The following is a 17872-nucleotide window of genomic DNA, read 5'->3' as shown; positions in this document are numbered from 1 at the left end:
CACAACGAATAAAACTCCTCTGACGAGCCTCCCATCTCCCCTTTTTCTTACCCATGTTGAAACTAACATGATAGCGAAGGGAGTGATAGGAGCTCCGGTGACCCCAACTTCAAGTCAAGTGATATGTCCAATGGGTTAGCAGCCAGGCGACTACCACCATCTATATCGACACTAACGTAGTTGTCAAGCAACGAAATGGTCGCTTAGCATCTGCATCAGCGACAATGCAGATGCAAAGCGACACTGCTTAGTAACTGCATCGGTGTCGACGTAGATAGTGGTGGCTACCACAATATTTATGATGAAGATGGTGGGCGCCTCGCCATCTACGAAGAAGATGGTAACCACCTCACCGTTGACTCGTTGGGTGGATCTCTTGATTCGAAGCAAGGGCCATTGGAGCTCCTGTTGCTCCCCTCGCTTCCGCGTCAGTTCCGACATGAGCATGAAAAAGGGAAGATGGATGACTCATCGGAGGAGAAAATCTATTCATCACAGTTGTCATCGACCATAAAGAGAAGCTCTAGAAGGCTGGCAGGCGAGCAATTGTTGAGCCCCCAATGATATCATTGTCCGCTATCACTAATTGAAATATTAAAATTATCTTTTTACTTTTCATTTTTATATTTTCATTAATAAAACCGATAATAATAGAATAAATGAATCTAGATATTATCAATATAATTTTTTAAAGGGTAGAAACTCAGATGCTAAGAGTAGTTAACTATATAATATATAATTAGCCCGATTTTTGATCACACTATTCTCTTGTACACTGAACCAAGTGCATACACTTGAACGTTGGAATGTGTTGTTTTGTTTAATTAACTTTGACGCATGGGCCATGTGGTGACATCCAAGATTTAGCACTTAATTCATATTACCTAAAACAATGACGGCTGATGGATGATGGTGATAGTCCACCAAAATAAATCAGCTTTATTTGCAGCTCATAGCATAATTGGTCAGATTTAGGGTAGGAGACTTAATCAATAGGCTATCAGGTCAACAAGGTGTGTTTTAGCCTAAAGGACTTGCTTATAAACTAATATAATTATTTCAGTGCTAATATTTTCATAGCATGTGATATCATATGCCCCCCTTAGTAAAAAAAAGACCAATAAAAAGTTTCCACACCATATACTTGCATTTGTCACATGTCCTCAGAAAGTGCATATGTTATGATATACAAGATATGCTATCATCAGCTTAAGAAGAATAAACTGAATAGGAAAAATGAGTTAAATTGCAATGAAATAAATGAATTCTCAAACCTTTGCCACTCATCATTAGAATCATTGATCATTGTCGATTAGAAGCACCAATGAACAGTTCACATGAGTAGGAGGCTGTAGGCAACATTGCAGATCTAATGGAATAATATCACCAATAGCATGAGTCAAAAATCTTAGTGTATGATTAAATTGGTTAAACCGAGAATAATATCCGTTTAGTACCAAATGGTAACCTGCCCATGCAAATACAACTCAAGGTTGGCACATAACTGATGAGGATAATAATTATGATGAGACTCGGCTGACGTCTTGATGAGGACAGTAATTACGATGAGACTCGGCTGACGCCTGATGACGCCTCACGCCTCGATCGGCCCGGCGGAACCTGGTCAAATGCACCAGAACGCAGACCGAGGCCCATTAACGACCTGTTCAGACTCCGTTCTTCACGTCCATTTACACAAACAGTTTGGCGCTAGAGGAAGGGCCCGAATGCCGATGGATCCATAGACCGACACCAACGAGCCCCCAACCGAGGGGTCGTTCTTAATAGGGGCGCCGGTCATGCGTCCCCCGCTCGATCAGCCACTAGCAGACGACCTTGCCACGACCTCAGAGCGCTATTGGCGTTTGTTCAATGACCCGGGTCTGCTCCCACCCGAAGGCACCCCCACCGTCCCCGCACCCGTATCAGCTGAGGCTCTCCAGGACCTCGCCCACTAGGTCCGAACTTTGACGGGAATGGTATCGTCATTCCGCTTATTTCCCAATCAGCAAACCCATCGGCGGCCCAGCCGGCGCATCGACGGGAGCCGTCTGTGCCTGCGCACGTAATCACCCCGAAACTCCCTGGCTCCCCCCTTACCCGGGTGTTTCCCCTAGGGGATCAAGTAGTGGGAAACCCTGTCGGTCGACCCGAGCAGGAGACGATATCCTCGGGCTCGACGGACTCCCTCCGGGCCCAACTGCGCCTCCTCAGTCAATGATTGGATGAAGTACAGAGGGAGGTTCGCACCTCAAAGGAACAGCTAGGGGACGATCCACACGGGGGGTCCCCGTTCGTGCCCGAAATACGGGACCAGCCGGTGCCTGCAAACTTTCGACTCCCCTCCCTGGATGCCTACGACGACACCACCGACCTGGAGGACCATGTATCCGCCTTTCGGGCCCAAATGGCGCTCTACGGAACTTCTGACGCTTTGATGTGCAGGGCGTTTCCTACTACCCTGAGAGGGCCTGCTTGCACGTGGTACAACGGCCTGAAGACCGAGGGAAACGCCTCCTTCGATCAGCTCGCCAGGGAGTTTGAGCTCAACTTCCTAGCTTTGGCTCGACCAAAGCCGTCCGTCGCCCTACTCCTTGGGCTAAACCAGAAAGAAGACGAACCCCTCTCCTATTATGTAAATCGCTTCGCCACGGAAATCCGGGGTTTGTCATATGCTCACCCCTCCCTGTTGATGCAGGTATTCACGGCGGGTCTCCGTCCCTCTAGGTTTTTCTGGTCCCTCGTGGAATGGCCCCCCACCGCAGTTTCGGAAATGCTTCAGAGAGCCAACCAGTATGTGGCGGCCGAAGCCTGGATGTCGGGGAGGTGAGAGGAACCCAAAAGGCCCCGGACGGAGTAACCACGAGGGCAGCTACCCGACCCGCCGAGGCACAGGTTGGACCGGTCCGACCTGCCCGTCCCAAGGCCGCCAATCCCCGCCCTCGGAACATCCCGGACATAGATATTCCTCCAGATAAAGGAGAAAGGGTTGCTCCGAAACCCCAACCCGATGAAGAGCCCGCGGGAGCTCGCGGACCAGACGCGGTATTGCCGTTTCCACTGGCAACACGGCCATGACACGGAGGAATGCCGCGAATTGAAGCGGCAGATCGAGGAGCTGATATGAAGGGGGCACCTCGGCCGTTATCTACGACAGGATAAGGAACGTTCCCCGCAGGCCGAGGGTCCCATCGAAAGGCAGATCGACATCATCATGGGCGGCCCGGCGTATGGGGGAAACAATATGTCTAGGCGGAAGGCGTACGCCCGCGCCGCAGCCGAAGACTATGTGGGCAGGCCCGGCCCCGAGGTCACGTTTCCTATGGAGAGAGCCGAGCAGCACGAACACGACGACGCGTTGGTGGTAATTGCCAGGATTGCAAACGCCCGAGTAAAAAGAATTATGGTCGACACCGGAAGCTCGGCCGACATCCTTTATCTGGAAGCTTTCCAAAAGCTCAGGCTCTTCCGCGACGCCCTGGAGCCTATGAGCTCAACGCTCACCGGGTTCACCGGCGAGTCAATTTCGTCGTTAGGCGCTATCACCTTGCCTCTTACCCTCGGGGAAGAGCCGAGGACAAAGACGGTAATGACCACCTTCTTGGTAGTGGACCTCCCTATCGCTTACAATGCGATTCTGGGGCGTCCCACCCTCAATAAGTTCAGGGCTGTCATCTCCACCTACCACCGAACCGTGAAGTTCTCGACCCGTACCGGGGTCGGGGAAGTCGGCGGGAGCCCTCGCGAATCAAGGCAGTGCTACCTGACTGCGGTCTCCCTACACAAGAGGAGGGACGAACCGCCCCTCGAGGACCCCCGAGAAGCAAGGAGGTCGTCCCAACATCCCGAGCCGACGGAACCTACAACTGAGGTGCCACTACAGGATGGATGCCCAGACCGAACCGTGAAGATCGGGTCGGAGCTCCCGGAGCGGGAGCGAGCCCAGCTTATCAATCTTCTCTAGGAGAATGTGATTGTCTTCGCCTGGTCGCCCGCGGACATGCCAGGTGTCAGCCCGGAGGTATCTCAGCATCACCTATGCATCTCTCCCGACGTGCGGCAAGTAAAGCAGAAGCCCCGACGTCTCGCTCCCGAACGCCAGCAGGTCGTCCGAGAAGAAGTAAAGCGCCTTCTGGCGGCAGGCTTCATTGAAGAGGCCAAATACCCGCGCTGGTTATCCAATGTAGTTCTCGTGAAAAAACCTAGTGGAAGCTGGAGGATGTGCGTTGACTACACTGATCTTAATCGCGCTTATCCAAAGGATTTTTACCCCCTCCCGTGGATCGACCAGCTGGTGGACACAACGGCCGGTCATGCTCGCCTTTCTTTCATGGATGCCTTCTCCGGCTACAACCAGATCAAGATGGCACCTGAGGATCAGCAGCACACCACGTTCCTCACCGACCAAGGGGTGTATTTTTACAAGGTCATGCCATTTGGGCTGAAGAACGCGGGGGCTACATACCAAAGAACCGTGAACAAGATGTTCGCTCACCAGATTGGGAGAAACATGGAAGTCTACGTCGACGATATGATTGTGAAAAGTCGCGCGACAGCTACTCACTTGTCCGACTTGGCCGAGACCTTCGACACACTCCGGAGGCACAACATGCGGCTCAACCCCACCAAGTGCGCCTTCGATGTCAACTCGGGCAGATTCCTAGGGTTTATCATACACGAGAGGGGAATCAACGTGAACCCCGAAAAGGTACGGGCAGTCATCGACATGCAGCCCCCTCAGACAGTCAAGGGATTGCAACGCTTGAACGGGAGGCTCGTCGCCATGTCCAGGTTCCTTTCCCGATCGGGAGACCGGTGCCTCCCCTTCTTTCGAGCTCTGAAGAACCCCAAGGACTTCGCATGGATGACGGAGTGCGAGGAGGCTTTCACCCACTTGAAGGAGCATCTGGCATCCCTCCCCCGCCTCGCTATGGTATCCCCTCGGGAAAAGCTGGGTGTCTATCTGGCCGCCTCTCGGCATGCAGTAAGTTCTGTCCTGATCAAGGAGTCTTCTGGAGAGCAATTACCGGTTTACTACATTAGCCATATCCTCAACGGACCCGAGGAGCCATACCCTCCGATCGAGAAGCTAGCGCTGGCGCTCATATTGACCGCCCGAAAGCTGCGCCCCTATTTCCAAGCTCATCCGATCGAGGTAATCACCGACCAGCCGCTCCGACAAATTTTGTCTAAATTCGACCATGCAGGTCGCCTCCTCAAGTGGTCAGTAGAGCTCGGCGAGTTCGATATTCAGTACGTCCCCAGGACCGCCATCAAAGCACAGGCTGTAGCTAACTTCATTTCTGAACTGACTCAGCCTGAGGATGAGGAATCTGTAAGTGTAAAGACATAATGGCTCTTACACGTCGATGGGTCATCCGGCCGGAAAGGTGCGGGGGCCGAGCTGGTGCTGGAAGCACCCGACAGGCTCTCGTTCGAGCGCTCCCTCCGCTTTGGATTCAAGGCCACCAACAACGAGGTGGAATACGAGGCACTGCTGGTGGGGCTCAGACTAGCCATGGAGATGCAGGTCGGCGACATACACGTACTCACCGACTCACAACTCGTGGCCGAGCAGCTATCTGGCGGATATGAGGCCCGGGACCCGATCATGTCAAAATACCTGGCCGAGGTAAGAGTTCTCGCTGCCCGTTTTTCCCGCTTCACATTATCCAGGGTGCTGAGACGCCAGAACGATCGGGCGGACACCCTGGCTAAGTTGGCCTCCAGATCGGATCCCGAGGGCAGGCCCGACGTGGAGGAACTCCCCGCCCGAGCCATCGCAGTCGCAGCGGTGGCCACCGTCGGCCCACCAACGACATGGGTGTGGGAGATGTTGCAGTTCAAACGCCACGGGATGCTTCCTGAGGACAAAGTTGCGGCTCGCCGCCTGTGCCGAACCCAAGCTTGGTATTGTGAAAGCGGCGGCCGGTTATACAGGAGGTCGTATTCACGTCCCCTCCTGCGCTGCCTGGAGCCCGAAGAGGCTCAGTCGATTCTTGCCAAAGTCCACAACGGTATTTGCGGCGAGCACCTAGGCGGGCGCACATTGGCGTTCAAGGTGCTCCGTCAGGGGTACTACTGGCCCACTATGTGCCGAGACGCGAGTTCCTATGTGCGAAAGTGCGACGCGTGCCAAAGGCACGCACCAACCCCCCGGCAACCGGCGGTACCGCTAACGCCCCTAGACGGCGCGTGGCCTTTCGCGCAGTGGGGAATGGACCTCCTCGGCCCCTTTCCCCCAGCTTCGGGGCAACGAAGATATGTCATTGTCAGGATAGACTACTTAACCAAATGGGTCGAGGCTGAACCGCTAGCATCAATAATGGAACGCTAGGTGAAGAGATTCGTGTGGAGGAACATTGTTATCCGATTCGGCATACCCCAGAGTCATCATCACTGACAATGGGGCGCAATTCACCAAAGCCCGGTTCAAGGAGTTCTGTGCGACCTACGGGATACAACTGAGGTTCAGCTCGGTCACGCACCCCCAAACGAACGAGCTCGCCGAGGTAACCAATCGAGCCATCCTTGGCAGACTCAGGAGGAGGACGCTGGTGGCCGGATCCGCTTGGGCTGACGAACTTCCGAGCGTCTTATGGTCTTTGCGGACCATGCCGAAGACCGCGACGGGGGAGTCCCCTTACAGCTTAGCCTTCGGCGCCGAGGCCGTCCTACCCGCTGAGATAAGGATTACCACCCCTCGGACAGAATCTTACGATGAAGGGACGTCGGCTGAGGGACTTCGAGCCGGACTGGACTTGCTCGAGGAAAGGCGAGCCGGCGCGCACCTGAAGGACCTATCCTACAAAAGAGCTGCCGCCAGGATATACAATAGGAGGGTACGCCCCCGGCCTATCAAATTGAACGACCTAGTGCTGCGTAGGGTCGAGGTAAGTAACCCAACCCGAGCGCACGGTAAACTCACTCCCAAATGAGAAGGACCTTATCGGGTCATCGAGATTATCCGACCGGGCACATACCGGCTCGCGACGATAGCTGGTTCTTCTTTGCCGAGAACATGGAACGTCCAGAACCTTAAGAAGTTTTTCGTCTAGGAAAGCGGAAGCTTAGTAACATGCAAGAGAAGAAAATTTTCTTTTATTAAAAAAAAATGGGGACTACAGGACTCAACCTTGACTCACACAATCAAACCGACACCCAAGATTATTACAAGTTTCTACCCTAGCCGTCAGAACCCCCGACGCTGTCATCGAAGGGAACCTCGTCCGGCATTTCTACGTCTAGGTCCTCGGGGTGCGAGGCGAAGGGATCCCCCTCGACTTCTAGTCCGGGGTGGCGCGTTCTGAATCGGCCCAGGGCAATCCGGTACCCGTACTCATAAGTGACCTGCCTCGATCGGACCAGCCCGAGCTGGAAGCCCGAGGACTGTTTGTAGTCCTCAATTATTTGCTTATCTTTCTCTGGCTGCCGATCCTGCTCAGCAGCCAAAGCCTCCGAAGCCCCCTTTGCCTCAGCCAGGGCCCCCTCCAGCTTTTGCGTCAGGGTGACCGCCTCGTTCCGGGCCAGACGCACCTCGATCCGACTCACCCTAAGGAGCCCTTGGAGCCCTTCGTTCTCCTCTTTAGCCTCCTTCGCCTTAGATTTAAGGCGAAGGACCTCCGCCTCCAGCGCCGAGGTACGTTGATTGGCTGTCGTCGCCTCAGACTTGAGGCGCGTCACTTCCGCCTCCAGTTCCGAGGAGCGTTGTTCGGCTGCTGCGACCGCCTCCGGAGCCGCCCCCGCACGGACCTCCTCAAGCTGCTTACGCAGCTCGGCATTCCGATCGCACAGAATGTCGAGGGCCCGACCTGCATCACGCACGCGGTCTGCCAACGCCATAGTGTAATGTTGGCCCTATAGAGAAAAGGTCAGAACCGATGCCGCCCGGGTATAAAGTCAGGGTCTGATGGTGAGACGCTTACCCACAGCAACGACTTCGCAGATTTCCCAGCAAGACATCCGAGGGCATGGTGTACAGCTCGCGAGCAATGTCAGGGTGAAGCCCGCCTCGGATGAACGCGGCCGCGACTTCCCCGTCGGCCCACACCCGGGTCCCACGGGTCAGCCCTGCCGAACGGGCCACCAACCGGTCGGAGGGTTGGCCCTCCGAAAGCTCGCTCATCAAACGAGCCTGATAGGACTCGTTCTGCGCCCCCGTAGGGAGGCGGCACAAGTCACGAATAGAGGGCTCCTTGGGCGCTTTCCTTGCCCCCTCGTTACTCGGCCCGGCCTCCCCCCGACCAAGTCCCCGGCACCGGTCGTGCGTGCCCAATTCCACAGCGACCTCACATGGCCGAGCCCCCGGTGGATTTGGCTTCTTCTGGGTGGCAATCTTGGCCTTCTTTCGGGGACGGCCAGCCTCGAGCTCCACCGGTGCCTCCCTCGAGCCGATGCTCGGACCAGCCGGAGGACGCGAGGATGTGGTCAACGAAGAGCGCCCTCCACGCACAGCAACAAGATTCACCATCTCTGCATGAAAACATCGACATCAGTCAGAAAACCAAAAACACGAAACCTTGCTGATACCCGCTTAAGGCATACCTCGAGGCACCGGGCTCAGACCCGCCTCGACCAGCCACTCCTCGGTCATCTCCCGAATGACTCGGGAGGCCGGAAGAACCTCCTTAAGTCTGCGAAGGGCCTGGTGCTCCTAGTCATTCAGGACTGGGGCGGTGTTGTCGACGGCGCGCACCGCCCACCGGAGCCCAAAGCTCCAGCCCTCTGGATGGCACACGTAGAAGAAACGCTCCTTCCACCCTTTGTTGTTGGAAGGAGCCCCGCCAGATCAATGGAGAGGCAAAAAAGAACTACTCCACTCCACATCACTGACTTGATCGTCGGAGGGGTCGGGCCAAGTTTCCGACCCGACCTGTGTGCAGGTAAGGAGACGAAGCTATTCCCTCGAAACAAGCTGCGTCGGGACGCCTTCCTCTCAGATACCCCGACGAAGCCCGACGTGATCTGATCCGCGCGATCGGTCACTTTAACAATCCCGAGAGACCTCGAGCAAAGATCCCCGCCATTCGGCCCCGGAACAAGCCACGTCGGCCCCGAGGCCACGGCACAAAGTTGTTTACACAAACAATAACTAAAATGTTTCATTCATCATCCTCATCCTCGTCAAAATCATCAGCACCAGCACAAGCATTAAGAGCATTCAATCGTTCAATCAGTCTAGCCTTCCTTTCCTCGTAAGTAAGCTTCTTCAAGTTAAATCTGCAATGCAAACTGAAACATGTGAGAACTTGTAGTATGTTTGCAAGATCACAGTTTCAACAGCTAATTCGACTCTTTCTAGCCAAGCCATGGATGATGACTCAGCATCTAAAAAGAATCATGCCATCTGATTAAAACTGTTCTTGGGATCATATGTGGTTGGTGTATACCTCTTGCGCTCCGTTGGTGGTTACTTTGTCGATCTTACTGGATCGAATGGCAACATGAACTTTCTTGTACATCTCTTCTATGCCATCAGGCTCAGCTTGCCTCTTGATATATTCACTGAAGTGCGCCTGCTACTTCTCTGGCTCATCCTCCATCAGATTCTGAGGAATATAGAAGGTGAGTGACACTCACGGACAATTTTCTAATCAAATTTGTTATATGCTATGCGGCAGGAGTATAAGGAAAACATCTATATGGTGCCACTAAAACAAAATTAGAAGTTCATTGAGGTTGAAAGAGATAAGCATAAGCAATTAAAATAGAAGCCCTCAAAAGAAAATATGGTGTAGATAAGTTTCCAAATGTTATCGTAAGCTTGACGCCAATAGGGCAACCTATTGAGTGGACTAAATCATGTGTATTAAAATAATTACAAATAAATGCATGCACACAATAAAAACCATACATGTGTAAAAATGTGGTACTATGTGTATGTGTATTAACTTTGATAATGCAAGTTTGAATATGGCATTACATGCATTTATATGGAAGCTATCAGAAAACAATTAAGGGGGAAAGACTGCAATTATCTGACCCTCATGTAAGAGGCAACATGACCACCAAAAATATACTTTCTGTGAATCTCTGCATCAAGTTGCTTCTTGTCCTTCTTAAAACCTGCAAACCTCTTATCGTTATGAGGGATATCAAGTCCACCATCTAATGTTCCCTATATTCAAGAAAATCCGGTTAGCCCAAAAGGCATATGAAATAGAAATATGAAACATGCAGTCCAAGAACTACATATAAAATTGGCAAGTTTCTAGCTGATTAGTGACTACAATAGAAAAGCATAATGGTTCAAAGCTAAGTAGGTTTAATCTGATCTTAAAAGTTTAACCCCTCCCAATGTTCTAGTGCTAGGAAGGGTTAAAAAGATAGGTCAAAGGAGTAACCCAGATAATCTGGGTTTGATAACCCAAGAGAACAGGTTCAAATAAGGATATCATTTGATGTGCTAACCTAGATAGTCTATAGCAGGATTAGCAACAAAACAAAAAGGATCAGAATTAGTAAGCCGGGTCAGAATAACTTAAAAGTACTAATTTTAACTATGAAGAAAATGCACACTAAAAGAAAAGCTAAGGGTCGAAGCATGTCATGCCTGGCACAACTGTGCTTCCAATGTTTCATAATTAAACATGAAGCAAATAAATATGGTGGAACATTGGGTTGGATGTATGTAATATACTCATAAGCTAAGATGAACATAAGCTGCTGGAGATGAATATTAAGATAATCAGATAGATTAGTGTGTTATATATTCGTCCATATGATGAAGACAGCTGATCTCATAGGTGCTTGTATAGGGACACTGGAGATATAGTGCAGATACTCATTGGAGAATGAGTTTACATAATGATCCGCTCACGGAATGCTAGATGGTTAATGGCACATCATCTTTAGACAATGATTCTGTGGTCCTAGTTGTGCATCTAGTCCTTAGACTTGAGTCACTAAAGATGTCCTGTATGAGTACTCTGCTCTTTGATTCCAGACTTATAGGTCTGGAGGTTCCAAATTTAGTACAATTGGTCATTAGGAGTGGTAGCCAACCTTATGAGAGTAATTGAGTATTGATAGAAAATCATTTACTCTCGGTGTCATGAGAGGAATGTCCAATATATTCTCACTCAAGCAAATTTATAACAATGATCATTCAAATTGAGAGATAATAATGTGTTATCGTATATATATAATCACTCGTCCATCTAATATTTTAGAGACCGTATCTCTAGCAAATAGGTCCAACGGATTAGATCTCCATTTACCATTTGGGGACTATGGTGTAATGGTCTTGTACATCTATAATCGTTGAGTTGAGTGAAATATTATATAATGATAATTTATTATGTTAGAAGAACTTTTAACATATGCAACTCACGCCATGCTTAGTATTGGGCCTAGAGGGTGGCACATATATGGTAGATGACACAATAAATAGAGGATTGGATATGTGATATCTAATAAGCCTTTATTTTATTAGATCCGTTAGGTGAGACCCAATAAGAGCTTATAGTAGATAATTGAATAAAGATCAAATTTCCATTAGGCCAGGGATAATTGGATGGAGATCCAATATCCAATATGCTATGAAAATTGGATGAAGATTGAATACCTAATAGGGTAAGATCCATTAGGGTTAGCAATAGGAGCTCTCTATAAAAGGGATATGAGACTAAAAGGGTTCTAAGGCTAGAACTTTAGAATTCTCCTCCCTAACTTCTCCCCTGCTTCTTCCTTAACTGAATGCCACCTCTCTAGTATAAGAGGGTAGCAAGAAGACTGCCCTCTATAGTGTGGGTGGTGGTGCACGAAAGTGAGGAAAGAACATGTCGTAAAAGATCATTACTAGAGAGGAGAACATGAGATCTTCTTCATCCATGGACTGGGATCTTCTTCATCCCTTAGGTGAGATCGTCTCATGTCTTATGTAGTTTTCGATTTGACAAGTTTTTTACTCCTCATCGTCGCACGCGATTTGATATAAATCTATTTTTGGAAAATTAATTTTTGTTTTATTTTTTCGCTATGCATGTGATGCTCTCTAAGGTTTCCCAAGATCATCATCGGTGGATCTACCTTGGGAGGTGATAACTACTTGAGTCGTAAAGCCTATGCCCCTAGCCACCATTGAAAAGTGCTCGATGTTAGAAGATGACTCAGAAATAACCTTCAAGAAAGAAGAGATGGAATATTTTGACTCAAACCATGTTGATGCCTTGGTAGTCTATGTAAGGATTATTAACACATGCGTAAAGATGGTCATGATCGATACAGGTAGCTCTGCTAACATTTTATGCTTTGATACTTTTCAAAAACTTAAGCTCTCGACTAATGATCTCACTTCTATGACTTCTTTGTTAACATGGTTCACCAGTTACTCTATTTTCTCCCTCGGGAGTACGAGCCTACACGTCATGTTTAGGGATGAGCCCTACTCCAAAATAGTGATAGCCAAATTTATGGTGGTTAACATCCCCTCGATGTATAATGTGATCATTGACTGACCCATAATCAATAGGCTGAGGACAGTAGTGTCGATCTATCACATGGTGATGAAATTCCCAATAAGAATCGAAATCGGGAAACTGAAAAGTAATCCTATAGAGTCTCGCCAATGCTATCTGACAACAATCTCCTTATTGAAGAAGGCCCAACCTAAGGTGTCACCATTGGACCCCCAAAATTTCACCGGGTCCCTCTGACATCCGAAGCCAATGAAGTTACTTATCGATGCTAGTTACATGTGCCCTACAAGCCAATCATGTGAGTGATGTCACATGTGACATGCAATACAATCTCTTTAGTTATTATTATTATTATATTTTCTCACTTTATAATGCCTAATTGATATATTGTGATGTTCATAGATCTATGCAATGAGAATTGGATCATGATGAGATTATGATAATGAGACCAATTCGCCTACAAACACTGGCCTTAAATATTCTCGATCATAGGTTACTTGAGAGGGACATCGAGATAACCGGAGAGATCGGTATACTATGCTAGTTACAAGTGCCCTATAAGCTAATCACATGAGTGATGATACGTGTAACACGCTACACAATCTTTTTTGTTATTATTATTATTATTATGATATTTTCTCACTTTATATTACTTGATTGATATATTATGATGTCCATTGATCTGTGCAGTGGGAATTGGATCATGATAAAATTATGATAATGAGACTTCGCTTATAAACACAGACCCTAAAATATTCCTGGTCATAGGTTACTCAAGAGGGATATCGAGTTAACCGGATAGATCAATATACTATATACCCATCCATATAATGGAGGTAGTTAGTCTCATAACTCTCGGTGTCATGGAAGATCATATACTCTCGGTGTCATGAGAGAAATGTCATGTGTGTTCTCACTCAAGCAAATCCCTAGCTATGGTCATTCGGATTGAGAGAGGAGTTCTCTAGAAGAATCCGATTAGAGCGAGACTCGAGTAGATTCTATATGGGCCTGACAGCACCATATTTGATATACGATTTCTAAGATCTAATATGGATGAGGGACTATAGATACACAATAATTGACAGTAGATATGTTTAATGGATTAGATCCCCCTGTACCATCAATGAACTCTGGCGTAGTGGTCTAGTATATCTGTAGTTGATAAATTGAGTGAATTATCATAGGATGATAATTCATAAGATCAAGAGTTCTGAGCGACGAATAGAGGATTGTATATGTGATATCCAATAAGCTTTTGTTTTATTAGATCTATTGGATGAGACCCAATAATAACTTAGAGTGGATAATTGGATAGAGATCCAATTTCCATTAAGCCAGGGATAATTGGATGGAGATCCAGTATCTAATATAATAGAAAAATTGGATGGAGATCCAATATCCAATAAGACATAATCCATTATGGTTAGTAGTATGAGTTCTCTATAAAAAGGGATGTGGGACTAAAAGGGTTATATGGCTATGCCCTTAGCTACCACCTCGTTGACTTCTCTCTCCGCCTCTTTCTCAGCTGACTGCCCTCCAATAGCATGAGAGGGCAGCAAGAAGACTGCCCCCTACTGTATTTGTGGTGGTGCATGAAAGCAAGGAAAGAATGAGTCGCGAGAGAAGAAGCATCGCTGCTTCATCCATCGTGTGGATCACCGCTAGAGGAGAACGCGAGATCTACTTCATCCATAAACTAGGATCTGTATATCGTCTCACATCACAAGCAGTTTTCAGATTTAATAAGTTTTTCGATCACGATCATTGCATGTGATTTGATATAATTCTATTTTTGGGAAACTGATTTTTGTTTTTATTTTTCGTAATACATGTGATGCTCCCATACTAGGGAAATATGATGAAAATCCAATATCCAATAGGGTATGATCCATTATGGTTAGTAGCATGAATTTTCTATAAAAAGGGATATGTGACTAAAATGGTTATTGTTAGAATTGAGTCGGTACTAAGAGGGGGGGGGGGGGGTGAATTAGTGTAGCGGATAAAAACATCGATTTTGAAAAATCTTCGTTTCGATTAAAACCGATCTCGGAAGATGTTAATTTGAAAGTATATGAGAGCGTAGTGAGAATAAGAAATCAGTTTACAATGTAAAGTAGATTTCAATAAAAGTAAATAGCAAAACAAAAATGCAAACCAATTTATAGTAGTTCAGTCGTCGTGACTTACATCCACTCCCGATGCCTCTTACGTCGAGGCCACCAACTTCCACTACCGATCTTCTTTCAATGGGCGAAGATCAACTACCCTTTTACACCCATCTTCTCCTTTTCACAGGTTTAAGAGATAACCTTTTATAAGCACTCACTCCTCCCTAAATAGAATTCTAAACTTAGAACTAGAGGAGGGATTCTCTCAAGTGATTACTATAGCGTTTTCCCACTTTTAAGCTCTTTGTGCTTGTCTATGCTAACCAAAGATGAGAGGGGTATTTATAGGCCTCAAGTGGATTCAAACTTGGAGCCTAAAAGTGTTTCATCCCTGGTTTTTGGGGTACTGGGGGTACCACCGCCTGCAGCACTGATACTAGGCGGTACCATCGCTTGTCACCTTGCCACTGGGCGGTACCACCGCTTGACACAGTCTCGGTGACTATACCATAACAGTTACACTTATTAGGTCATTGTTTGGGCCTTTCACTTGACCCAACAAAGCTCAAACTTGGGCTCAATTGGCCCCTAATTGAGTTGACCCAATTCCAACCCAATTATGCCTAAAACCTACTTTGATCTAGACAATTATTACAAAGCTAATCAAATGTTGTCCGACATATCATTGGTTCATCGATGCATCATCTGATTCTTCGGTGCATCATCCTCTCTTGCGGCCTATTGCCTAATCGGCCAGTTGACCTCTATAACTCCGATTTCCTTGGCGTAATTTTTGCTCTTCTTGGCCCGATGCCCGATCACATGACCTGAGGCTTTCTATCGATACATCAACTGATCATCTGGCTCGACATCCAATTTTCTGACATGTTCTACTCTGGCTCAACATGATTCTTCCTACTTTAATTATCTTTCCTGATCGAAGCTAGTCCTGCGTCACTCAAAATACAGATTAGATCACAAACATTATCAATTGGTTTCATCATCAAAATATGAGATTCAACAGTTATAAGGCTAGACCTTTAACCGCTACCTCCTTGACTTCTCTTTCTACTTTTTCCTTAGTCAACTGCCCCCTCTCTTGTATGAGAGGGCAGCAAGAAGACTGCCCCTTGTTGCGTTAGTGGTGGTGTGTGAAAGCGAGAAAAGAACGTGTTGCGAGAGAAGGTGAGTCACCACTTCATCCATCGTGTGGATCATCGCTAGAGAGGAGAATGTAAGATCTCCTTCATCCATATATTGGGATATGCAGATTAGGGATATATGAGTTATCTTAGGTGAGATCGTCTCACATCTTATGTAATTTTCAGATTTGACGAGTTTTTCGATCCCGATCGTCGCATGCGATTTGATATAATTCTGTTTTTGGGAAACTTATTTTCGTTTTTATTTTTTCACTATGCATGCGATGCTCTCTAAGGTTTTCCAACAATGGTATTAGAGCCAGGTTGTTCATGCAATGATCGATTATAAACTGTGTATTGTTGCATATTGTGTTGAATTATGTAGAATCGGTCATTTCGTAAAGTTGTTATGTTTGATATCGATCGTTGTTCTAGCACTTGAAAGGCCTCGTCAGCCACTGGTTTGTCATCAAAATAATTTCCAAGGTTGTTCTCGGCCAAGTCGAGTAGAGCCCCTGCAGCCAGGGATTGTTGCCAGGGATTCCTGGCTGCAATGGGAACCTTGGCGACTAGGGTTTCCTAGCCGCTTGTGGTAACCCTACGGCTAGGGACTCATGGCTGCAAGGGCAACTAGGAGAGTCCTACCTACAAGGGCAACCTTGGTGGCTAGGGTTTCCTAACCGCTCAAGGCAGCCCTGTGGCCAGGGACTCCTAGCTGCAAGGGTACCCTTAGCGGTCAGGGTTTCCTGGCCGCAAGGGACACATAGCCAAAAATCCTTTCGGCAAAAATTTTAATAGTTTAAGAGTTAAACTATATAATTAATTATTATTTAGTAATCCTATGTGATGTGTATGATATAGACGGATGATCATGGACAGTGTGATAATGTGTATGTGTGTGATTATTATTATTGAGACCGAGCCTCCTTCTTTTTTTATTTATGTGGCTATTATTGTTGGGCTTGCGTGCTTGTATTTATGTTATAAATATACGAGAAAAACATGACGAGAGCGTGTAAGTGCTAGTGGGACCCACGAAGTCGAGACGGACAATCACCGCACATGGATATGCACCGAGATGTCGACAGGACTGATGAGGATAAGATGGATGATCATGGGGCATAGAGATATACTGAGGTACACATAGACTCTTTTGTGAGTGATTAGGCCTTTTAGCTCAGGCTTAATCACATTAGGTTGTGGTCCATGATCATCTGGTGCAATTGCTTATATGTTTTATATGTATGTCTATACACATACTAGAGATATACATATATTTGCATGCGATGTAAATGCATATTAAATATATGTGTGTGATGCATAATATTTAGCCATGAGACCAAATTAAAAATATCTTTAAAATAGTATTAAGTCGATAAGCGTGAGACAATTAGATTAACCCACATGGCTTTCCATCATTATAAGGATAAAACAAATCCCGACATAAGTTGAGTTGGTCGAGTCCCTCGAGGCTCACGTATATTACAATTGGAGATTTTGCCTGCGACATAGAGATGTCACCGGTGACCTGAGAACATGGTATGTTTGGTCGAGTTCCTCGAGGGCATATCATCGAATTAGACTCATCTTGTAATTGTGGTGATGACGTAACCGGACATCATATTTAGTCGAGTCCCTCGAAGCTACGATGGATCAGAGGTCAAATAGGATGAGAATCACAAGAAATTATGATCGACAAGAGTTGCCTACCATTTCAAGCTTAGCATGATTGGTTGAGTCCTACGAGGTTACACTAAGATACCGATTAGATCTGAATCCCCCATTAGAGATCCGTTGGGGATCTCTAATTCACATACTAGAGGGAGTTGTGTTTCGCGAGAAAATAGTGGGAGTAGATTAAGATAGAAGTCTATATATTAATTGTTTATCTTTTATGCAACATATACATGTTATTTATTTCTGTTACATCTTTGTTTGTTAGAAACATGTGGCTTTCAAATCCCTTACGTAACATACTTGATGTTAACCATCTCATTGGTCCAAACTACACAGATTGACTCCGCAACCTGAGAATTGTTCTTACGATAGAGAAAATCGTGTATGTCCTTGACACAGGAATGCTCATGCTCGAGGAAAAGGGCAAGTGAGGATGAGATCGCTCACTACGTAAAGTACATAGATGATTTCACTCTTGCTCAGTGTTACATGTTGGGCTCCATGACTCCCAAGTTAC

Source organism: Musa acuminata, chromosome BXJ2-11, assembly GCF_036884655.1.
Source record: "Musa acuminata AAA Group cultivar baxijiao chromosome BXJ2-11, Cavendish_Baxijiao_AAA, whole genome shotgun sequence".
NCBI lineage: Eukaryota > Viridiplantae > Streptophyta > Magnoliopsida > Zingiberales > Musaceae > Musa > Musa acuminata.
This window is presented reverse-complemented; position numbering follows the sequence as displayed.